Below are 10,767 nucleotides of genomic sequence, written 5' to 3' on the forward strand. Positions count from 1 at the left end.
TTGGGGGGAAATTGCGGGATTTGGGGGGCAAAATGTGGGAATTTGGTGCGAAATGCGGGGTTTGGGGTCAAAAATGCGTGATTTGGGGGCAAAATGGGGGAATTTGGGGGAAAAATGTGGGATTTGGGGGGCAAAATGTGGGATTTTGGTGTAAAATGTGGGGATTTGGGTCAAAAATGTGGGATTTTGGGGGGCGAAACGGGGGGATTTGGGGGGAAATCGTGGGATTTTGGGGCAAAAATGCGAGATTTGTCGAGCGAAATGGGTGAATTTGGGGCAAAAATGGGGGAATTTGGGGGGAAATCGTGGGATTTTGGGGGCAAAATGTGGGATTTTGGTGCAAAATGCAGGAATTTGGGGCAAAAATCGGGGATTTTGGGGGGAAATTGCAGGATTTTGGGGGCAAAATGTGGGGTTTTAGGGTAAAAATGGGGGATTTGGGGGGAAATCGCGGGATTTTGGGGGCAAAATGTGGGATATTGGTGTGAAATGTGGGAATTTGGGGGAAAAATGGGGGATTTGGGGGGCAAAATGGGGGATTTGGGGGGAAATCGTGGGATTTGGGGGCCAAATGTGGGATTTTGGTGTAAAACGTGGGAATTTGGGGCAAAAATGTGGGATTTCGGGGGAAATAGCGGGATTTTGGGGGCAAAATGTGGGAATTTGGGTCAAAATTGTGGGATTTGGGGGGCGAAATTGGGGAATTTGGGTCAAAAATGCGGGATTTGGGGGGCGAAATGTGGGAATTTGGTGTAAAAGGTGGGAATTCAGGGCAAAAATGTGGGATTTGGGGGGCAAAATGGGGGAATTTGGGGGGAAATCGCGGGACTTTGGAAGAAAAATGCGGGATTTGGGTGGCGAAATGTGGGAATTTGGGTCAAAAATGTGGGATTTGGGGGGCGAAATGTGGGAATCTGGGGCAAAAATGCGGGATTTCGGGGGCGAAATGTGGGAATTTGGGTCAAAATTGTGGGCTTTGGGGGGCGAAATTGGGGAATTTGGGGCAAAAATGTGGGATTTGGGGGGCGAAATGGGGGAATTTGGGTCGAAATTGCAGGATTTGGGGGCAAAATGTGGGGTTTTAGGGTAAAAATGGTGGATTTTGGGGGAAATCGTGGAATTTTGGGTGGCAAAATGTGGAATTTGGTGTGAAATGTGGGAATTCAGGGCAAAAATGCGGGATTTGGGGGCAAAATGTGGGATTTTTGGGGGTAAATTGTGGGATTTTGGTGCAAAATGCAGGAATTTGGGGCAAAAATGGGGGATTTGTGGGGAAATCGTGGAATTTTGGGGGCAAAATGTTGGATTTTGGTGCGAAATGCGGGGATTTGGGTCAAAAATGTGGGATTTGGGGGCAAAATGGGGGAATTTGGGTCAAAAATGTGGGATTTGGGGGGCAAAATGTGGGAATTTGGTGTAAAATGTGGGAATTTGGGGCAAAAATGCGGGATTTGGTGGGCGAGATGGGGGAATTTGTGGGGAAATTGCAGGATTTTGGGTGCAAAATGTGGGGTTTTAGGGTAAAAATGGGGGATTTTCGGGGAAATCGTGGAATTTTGGGGGCGAAATGTGGGATATTGGTGTGAAATGTGGGAATTGGGGGCAAAAATACGGGATTTGGGGGGCAAAATTGGGGATTTTGGGGGGAAATGCGGGGATTTGGGGGGCAAAATGTGGGATATTGGTGTGAAATGTGGAAATTTGGGGGAAAAATGTGGCATTTGGGGGGAAATTGCAGGATTTTGGTGTAAAATGTGGGAATGCAGGGCAAAACTGTGGGATTTGGGAAGCAAAATGGGGGATTTTTGGGGGAAATTGCAGGATTTTGGGGGCAAAATGTAGGGTTTTAGGTCAAAATGGGGGGTTTTGGGGGAAATCGCGGGATTTTGGGGGCGAAATGTGGGATTTGGGTGTAAAATGAGGGGATTTGTGTCAAAAATGCGGGATTTGGGGGGCAAAACGGGGGAATTTGGGGGGAAATCACGGGATTTTGGGGCAAAAATGTGGGATTTTGGTGCAAAATGCGGGAATTTGGTGCAAAGATGTGGGATTTTGGGGAAAAATTGCGGGATTTTGAGGGGCAAAATGTGGGATTTGACGGGCAAAATGTGGGAATTTGGCGGGAAATTGTGGAATTTGGGGGGCAAAATGTGGGATTTTGGTGCAAAATGCAGGAATTTGGGGCAAAAATGGGGGGAAATTGCGGGATTTTGGTGGCAAAATGTGGGATTTTGGGGGCAAAATGTGGGAATTTGGTGTAAAAAGTTGGAACTTGGGGCAAAAATGCGGGATTTGGGGGGCGAGATGGGGGAATTTGGGGTGAAATCACGGGATTTTGGGGCAAAATGTGAGATATTGGTGTGAAATGTGGGAATTTGGGTGAAAAATATGGGATTTTGAGGGGGAAATTGCAGGATTTTGGGTGTAAAATGTGGGAATGCAGGGCAAAACTGTGGGATTTGGGAAGCAAAATGGGGGATTTTTGGGGAAAATTGCAGGATTTTGGGGGCAAAATGTGGGGGTTTAGGTCAAAAATGGGGGGTTTTGGGGGAAATCGTGAGATTTTGGGGGCGAAATGTGGGATTTTGGTGTAAAATGTGGGGATTTGTGTCAAAAATGCGGGATTTGGGGGGCAAAATGTGGGAATTTGGGGGAAAATGTGGGATTTGGGGGGCAAAATGGGGGAATTTGGGGGGAAATCGCGGGACTTTGGAAGAAAAATGCGGGATTTGGGTGGCGAAATGTGGGAATTTGGGTCAAAAATGTGGGATTTGGGGGGCAAAATGTGGGAATCTGGGGCAAAAATGCGGGATTTCGGGGGCGAAATGTGGGAATTTGGGTCAAAATTGTGGGCTTTGGGGGGCGAAATTGGGGAATTTGGGGCAAAAATGTGGGATTTGGGGGGCGAAATGGGGGAATTTGGGTCGAAATTGCAGGATTTGGGGGCAAAATGTGGGGTTTTAGGGTAAAAATGGTGGATTTTGGGGGAAATCGTGGAATTTTGGGTGGCAAAATGTGGAATTTGGTGTGAAATGTGGGAATTCAGGGCAAAAATGCGGGATTTGGGGGCAAAATGTGGGATTTTTGGGGGTAAATTGTGGGATTTTGGTGCAAAATGCAGGAATTTGGGGCAAAAATGGGGGATTTGTGGGGAAATCGTGGAATTTTGGGGGCAAAATGTTGGATTTTGGTGCGAAATGCGGGGATTTGGGTCAAAAATGTGGGATTTGGGGGCAAAATGGGGGAATTTGGGTCAAAAATGTGGGATTTGGGGGGCAAAATGTGGGAATTTGGTGTAAAATGTGGGAATTTGGGGCAAAAATGCGGGATTTGGTGGGCGAGATGGGGGAATTTGTGGGGAAATTGCAGGATTTTGGGTGCAAAATGTGGGGTTTTAGGGTAAAAATGGGGGATTTTCGGGGAAATCGTGGAATTTTGGGGGCGAAATGTGGGATATTGGTGTGAAATGTGGGAATTGGGGGCAAAAATACGGGATTTGGGGGGCAAAATTGGGGATTTTGGGGGGAAATGCGGGGATTTGGGGGGCAAAATGTGGGATATTGGTGTGAAATGTGGAAATTTGGGGGAAAAATGTGGCATTTGGGGGGAAATTGCAGGATTTTGGTGTAAAATGTGGGAATGCAGGGCAAAACTGTGGGATTTGGGAAGCAAAATGGGGGATTTTTGGGGGAAATTGCAGGATTTTGGGGGCAAAATGTAGGGTTTTAGGTCAAAATGGGGGGTTTTGGGGGAAATCGCGGGATTTTGGGGGCGAAATGTGGGATTTGGGTGTAAAATGAGGGGATTTGTGTCAAAAATGCGGGATTTGGGGGGCAAAACGGGGGAATTTGGGGGGAAATCACGGGATTTTGGGGCAAAAATGTGGGATTTTGGTGCAAAATGCGGGAATTTGGTGCAAAGATGTGGGATTTTGGGGAAAAATTGCGGGATTTTGAGGGGCAAAATGTGGGATTTGACGGGCAAAATGTGGGAATTTGGCGGGAAATTGTGGAATTTGGGGGGCAAAATGTGGGATTTTGGTGCAAAATGCAGGAATTTGGGGCAAAAATGGGGGGAAATTGCGGGATTTTGGTGGCAAAATGTGGGATTTTGGGGGCAAAATGTGGGAATTTGGTGTAAAAAGTTGGAACTTGGGGCAAAAATGCGGGATTTGGGGGGCGAGATGGGGGAATTTGGGGTGAAATCACGGGATTTTGGGGCAAAATGTGAGATATTGGTGTGAAATGTGGGAATTTGGGTGAAAAATATGGGATTTTGAGGGGGAAATTGCAGGATTTTGGGTGTAAAATGTGGGAATGCAGGGCAAAACTGTGGGATTTGGGAAGCAAAATGGGGGATTTTTGGGGAAAATTGCAGGATTTTGGGGGCAAAATGTGGGGGTTTAGGTCAAAAATGGGGGGTTTTGGGGGAAATCGTGAGATTTTGGGGGCGAAATGTGGGATTTTGGTGTAAAATGTGGGGATTTGTGTCAAAAATGCGGGATTTGGGGGGCAAAATGTGGGAATTTGGGGGAAAATGTGGGATTTGGGGGGCAAAATGTGGGATTTTGGTGCAAAATGCGGAAATTTGGGGCAAAAATGGGGGATTTGGGGGTCAAAAAGTGTAATTTTAGTGCAAAATGCAGCAATTTGGGGCAAAACCGGGGGATTTTGGGGGAAGTCGCAGGATTTTGGGGGCAAAATGTGGGATATTGGTGTAAAATGTGGGAATTTGGGGCAAAAATGCGGGATTTGGGGGGCGAGATGGGGGAATTTGGGGTGAAATCACGGGATTTTGGGGCAAAATGTGAGATATTGGTGTGGAATGTGGGAATTTGGGTGAAAAATGTGGGATTTTGAGGGGGAAATTGCAGGATTTTGGGTGCAAAATGTGGGGTTTTATGTCAAAAATGGGGGATTTGGGGGGAAATCGTGGGATTTTGGGGGCGAAATGTGGGATTTTGGTGTAAAATGTGGGGATTTGTGTCAAAAATGTGGGATTTGGGGGGCAAAACGGGGGAATTTGGGGAGAATCACGGGATTTGGGGGCAAAAATGTGGGAATTTAGTGTGAAATGCGGGAATTTGGGGCAAAATGTGGGATTTTGTTGCGAAATGCGGGAATTTGGTGCAAAGATGTGGGATTTTGGGGAAAAATTGCGGGATTTTGAGGGGGAAATTGCAGGATTTTGGGTGCAAAATGTGGGGTTTTAGGTCAAAAATGGGGGATTTTGGGGGAAATCGTGGGGTTTTGGGTGGCAAAATGTGGGTATTTGGTGTGAAATGTGGGAATTTGGGGCAAAAATGTGGGATTTGGGGGGCAAAATGTGGGAATTTGGGGCAAAAATACGGGATTTTGGGGGCAAAATGTGGGAATTTGGTGTGAAATGTGGGAATTCAGGGCAAAAATGCAGGATTTGGGGGCAAAATGTGGGATTTTGAGGGTAAATTGTGGGATTTTGGTGCAAAATGTGGGGATTTGGGGCAAAAATGGGGGATTTGTGGGGAAATCGTGGGATTTTGGGGGCAAAATGTTGGATTTTGGTGCGAAATGCGGGGATTTGGGTCAAAAATGTGGGATTTGGGGGCAAAATGGGGGAATTTGGGTCAAAAATGTGGGATTTGGGGGGCAAAATGTGGGAATTTGGTGTAAAATGTGGGAATTTGGGGCAAAAATGCGGGATTTGGGGGGCAAAATGTGGGATATTGGTGTGAAATGCGGAAATTTGGGGGGAAAACGTGGGATTTGGGGGGAAATTGCAGGATTTTGGTGTAAAATGTGGGAATGCAGGGCAAAACTGTGGGATTTGGGAAGCAAAATGGGGGATTTTGGGGGGAAATTGCAGGATTTTGGGGCAAAATGTGCGGTTTTAGGGTAAAAATGGGGGATTTGGGGGGAAATCGCGGGATTTTGGGGGCAAAATGTGGGAATTTGGTGTGAAATGTGCGAATTTGGGTCAAAATTGTGGGCTTTGGGGGGCGAAATGGGGGAATTTGGGGGGAAATCACGGGACTTTGGAAGAAAAATGTGGGATTTTGGGGGCGAAATGTGCGAATTTGGGGGAAATTGCGGGATGTTGGGGCAAAAATGTGGGCTTCAGGAAGCGAAATGTGGGATTTTGGTGCGAAATGTGGAATTTGGGGCAAAAATGTGGGATTTGGGGGGCGAAATGTGGGAATTTGGGTCAAAAATGTGGGATTTGGGGGGAAATTGCGGGATTTTGGGGGCAAAATGTGGGAATTTGGTGCAAAATGCGGGGTTTGGGGTCAAAAATGCGTGATTTGGGGGCAAAATGGGGGAATTTGGGGGAAAAATGTGGGATTTTGGGGGCAAAATGTGGGATTTTGGTGTAAAATGTGGGGATTTGGGTCAAAAATGTGGGATTTTGGGGGGCGAAACGGGGGGATTTGGAGGGAAATCGTGGGATTTTGGGGCAAAAATGCGAGATTTGTCGAGCGAAATGGGTGAATTTGGGGCAAAAATGTGGGAATTTGGGGGGAAATCGCGGGATTTTGGGGGCAAAATGTGGGATATTGGTGTGAAATGTGGGAATTTGGGTCAAAAATGGGGGATTTGGGGGGCAAAATGGGGGATTTGGGGGGAAATCGTGGGATTTGGGGGCCAAATGTGGGATTTTGGTGTAAAACGTGGGAATTTGGGGCAAAAATGTGGGATTTCGGGGGAAATAGCGGGATTTTGGGGGCAAAATGTGGGAATTTGGGTCAAAATTGTGGGATTTGGGGGGCGAAATTGGGGAATTTGGGTCAAAAATGCGGGATTTGGGGGGCGAAATGTGGGAATTTGGTGTAAAAGGTGGGAATTCAGGGCAAAAATGTGGGATTTGGGGGGCAAAATGGGGGAATTTGGGGGGAAATCGCGGGACTTTGGAAGAAAAATGCGGGATTTGGGTGGCGAAATGTGGGAATTTGGGTCAAAAATGTGGGATTTGGGGGGCGAAATGTGGGAATTTGGGGCAAAAATGCGGGATTTGGTGGGCGAAATGTGGGAATTCGGGTCAAAATTGTGGGCTTTGGGGGGCGAAATTGGGGAATTTGGGGCAAAAATGTGGGATTTGGGGGGCGAAATGTGGGAATTTGGGTCGAAATTGCAGGATTTGGGGGCAAAATGTGGGGTTTTAGGGTAAAAATGGTGGATTTTGGGGGAAATCGTGGAATTTTGGGTGGCAAAATGTGGAATTTGGTGTGAAATGTGGGAATTCAGGGCAAAAATGCGGGATTTGGGGGCAAAATGTGGGATTTTGGGGGTAAATTGTGGGATTTTGGTGCAAAATGCAGGAATTTGGGGCAAAAATGGGGGATTTGTGGGGAAATCGTGGGATTTTGGGGGCAAAATGTTGGATTTTGGCGCGAAATGCGGGGATTTGGGTCAAAAATATGGGATTTGGGGGCAAAATGGGGGAATTTGGGTCAAAAATGTGGGATTTGGGGGGCGAAATGTGGGAATTTGGTGTAAAAGGTGGGAATTCAGGGCAAAAATGTGGGATTTGGGGGGCAAAATGGGGGAATTTGGGGGGAAATCGCGGGACTTTGGAAGAAAAATGCGGGATTTGGGTGGCGAAATGTGGGAATTTGGGTCAAAAATGTGGGATTTGGGGGGCGAAATGTGGGAATTTGGGGCAAAAATGCGGGATTTGGTGGGCGAGATGGGGGAATTTGTGGGGAAATTGCAGGATTTTGGGTGCAAAATGTGGGGTTTTAGGGTAAAAATGGGGGATTTTGGGGGAAATCATGGAATTTTGGGGGCGAAATGTGGGATATTGGTGTGAAATGTGGGAATTGGGGGCAAAAATACGGGATTTGGGGGGCAAAATTGGGGATTTTGGGGGGAAATGCGGGGATTTGGGTCAAAAATGCAGGATTTGGGGGGCAAAATGGGGGTATATGGGGCAAAAATGCGGGAATTTGTTGCGAAATGGGGTAATTTGGGGCAAAAATGGGGGAATTTGGGGGAAATCACGGGATTTTGGGGGCAAAATGTGGGAATTTGGGGCAAAAATGCGGGATTTGGGGGGCAAAATGTGGGATTTTGGTGGCGAAATGTGGGAATTGGGGGCAAAAATGCGGGATTTGGGGGGTGAAACGGGGGAATTTGGGGGGAAATCACAGGATTTTGGGGCAAAAATGTGTGATTTTGGTGCGAAATGCGGGAATTTGGGTCAAAAATTGGGATTTTGTGGGCGAAATGGGGGATTTTGGTGTAAAATGCAGGAATTTGGGGCAGAAATGGAGGATTTTGGGGGCAAAATGGGGGATTTGGGGGCAAAAATGTGGGATTTTGGGGGCAAAATGTGAGATTTTGGTGTAAAATGTGGGAATTCAGGTCAAAAATGTGGGATTTGCGGGGCAAAATGTGGGAATTTGGGGGGAAATCGCGGGATTTTGGGGGCAAAATGTTGGATCTTGGTGCGAAATGCAGGGATTAGGGTCAAAAATGCGGGATTTGGGGGCAAAATGGGGAAATTTGGGGAAAAAATGCGGGAATTTGTTGCGAAATGGGGTAATTTGGGGCAAAAATGCAGGATTTGGGGCAAAAATGTGGGAGTTGGGGGGCAAAATGTGGGAATTTGTGGGGAATCGCGGGATTTTGGTGTAAAATATGGGAATTCGGGGGGTAAAATGGGGGAATTTTGGGGGAAATTGCGGTATTTTGGGGGCAAAATTGGGGGGTTTTGGTGCGAAATGCAGGGATTTGGGTCAAAAATGCGGGATTTGGGTCAAAAATGTGGGATTTTGGGGGCGAAATGTGGGATTTTGGTGTAAAATGTTGGAATTTGGGGCAAAAATGCAGGATTTTTAGCAATAATGTGGGATTTGGGGGGCAAAATGTGGGAATTTGGGGGGAATCGCGGGATTTTGGTGTAAAATGTGGGAATTCGGTGGGTAAAATGGGGGAATTTGGGGGGAAATCGCGGTATTTTGGGGGCAAAATGGGGGGTTTTGGTGCGAAATGCGGGGATTTGGGTCAAAAATGCGGGATTTGGGTCAAAAATGTGGGATTTTGGGGGCGAAATGGGGGATTTTGGTGTAAAATGCGGGAATTTGGGGCAAAAATGTGGGATTTTGGTGTAAAATGCAGGAATTTGGGTCAAAAATGTGGGATTTTGAGGGCAAAATGGGGGATTTGGGGGCAAAAATGTGGGATTTTGGGGGCAAAATGTGGGAATTCAGGTCAAAAATGTGGGATTTGCAGGGCAAAATGTGGGAATTTGGGGGGAAATCGCGGGATTTTGGGGTTAGAGTTAGGGTTAGGGTTAGGGTTAGGGTTAGGGTTCTGGGGGGAAAATGGGGGAATTTGGGGGGAAATCGCGGGATTTTGGGGGCAAAATGGGGGGTTTTGGTGCGAAATGCGGGGATTTGGGTCAAAAATGCCGGATTTGGGTCAAAAATGTGGGATTTTGGGGGCGAAATGGGGGATTTTGGTGTAAAATGTGGGAATTTGGGGCAAAAATGTGGGATTTTGGTGTAAAATGCAGGAATTTGGGTCAAAAATGTGGGATTTTGAGGGCAAAATGGGGGATTTGGGGGCAAAAATGTGGGATTTTGGGGGCAAAATATGGGAATTCAGGTCAAAAATGTGGGATTTGCAGGGCAAAATGTGGGAATTTGGGGGGAAATCGCGGGATTTTGGGGTTAGAGTTAGGGTTACGGTTAGGGTTAGGTTAGGGTTAGGTTACGGTTAGGGTTAGGGTTAGGGTTCTGGGGGGAAAATGGGGGAATTTGGGGGGAAATCGCGGGATTTTGGGGGCAAAATGTTGGATCTTGGTGCGAAATGCGGGGATTTGGGTCAAAAATGCGGGATTTGGGTGCAAAATGGGGGAATTTGGGGCAAAAATGTGGGATTTGGGGGGCAAAATGTGGGAATTTGGTGTAAAATGTGGGAATTTGGGGCAAAAATGTGGGATTTGGGGGGCAAAATGGGGGAATTTGGGTCAAAAATGTGGGATTTGGGGGGCGAAATGTGGGAATTTGGGGCAAAAATGCGGGATTTGGGGGGCGAAATGTGGGAATTCGGGTCAAAATTGTGGGCTTTGGGGGGCGAAATTGGGGAATTTGGGGCAAAAATGTGGGATTTGGGGGGCGAAATGTGGGAATTTGGGTCGAAATTGCAGGATTTGGGGGCAAAATGTGGGGTTTTAGGGTAAAAATGGTGGATTTTGGGGGAAATCGTGGAATTTTGGGTGGCAAAATGTGGAATTTGGTGTGAAATGTGGGAATTCAGGGCAAAAATGCGGGATTTGGGGGCAAAATGTGGGATTTTGGGGGTAAATTGTGGGATTTTGGTGCAAAATGCAGGGATTTGGGTCAAAAATGCGGGATTTGGGTCAAAAATGTGGGATTTTGGGGGCGAAATGTGGGATTTTGGTGTAAAATGTTGGAATTTGGGGCAAAAATGCAGGATTTTTAGCAATAATGTGGGATTTGGGGGGCAAAATGTGGGAATTTGGGGGGAATCGCGGGATTTTGGTGTAAAATGTGGGAATTCGGTGGGTAAAATGGGGGAATTTGGGGGGAAATCGCGGTATTTTGGGGGCAAAATGGGGGGTTTTGGTGCGAAATGCGGGGATTTGGGTCAAAAATGCGGGATTTGGGTCAAAAATGTGGGATTTTGGGGGCGAAATGGGGGATTTTGGTGTAAAATGCGGGAATTTGGGGCAAAAATGTGGGATTTTGGTGTAAAATGCAGGAATTTGGGTCAAAAATGTGGGATTTTGAGGGCAAAATGGGGGATTTGGGGGCAAAAATGTGGG

The sequence above is a fragment of the Chlamydotis macqueenii genome, unplaced genomic scaffold (genome assembly GCF_036417535.1).
Source record: "Chlamydotis macqueenii isolate bChlMac1 unplaced genomic scaffold, bChlMac1.mat HAP1_SCAFFOLD_181, whole genome shotgun sequence".
Classification (NCBI taxonomy): domain Eukaryota; kingdom Metazoa; phylum Chordata; class Aves; order Otidiformes; family Otididae; genus Chlamydotis; species Chlamydotis macqueenii.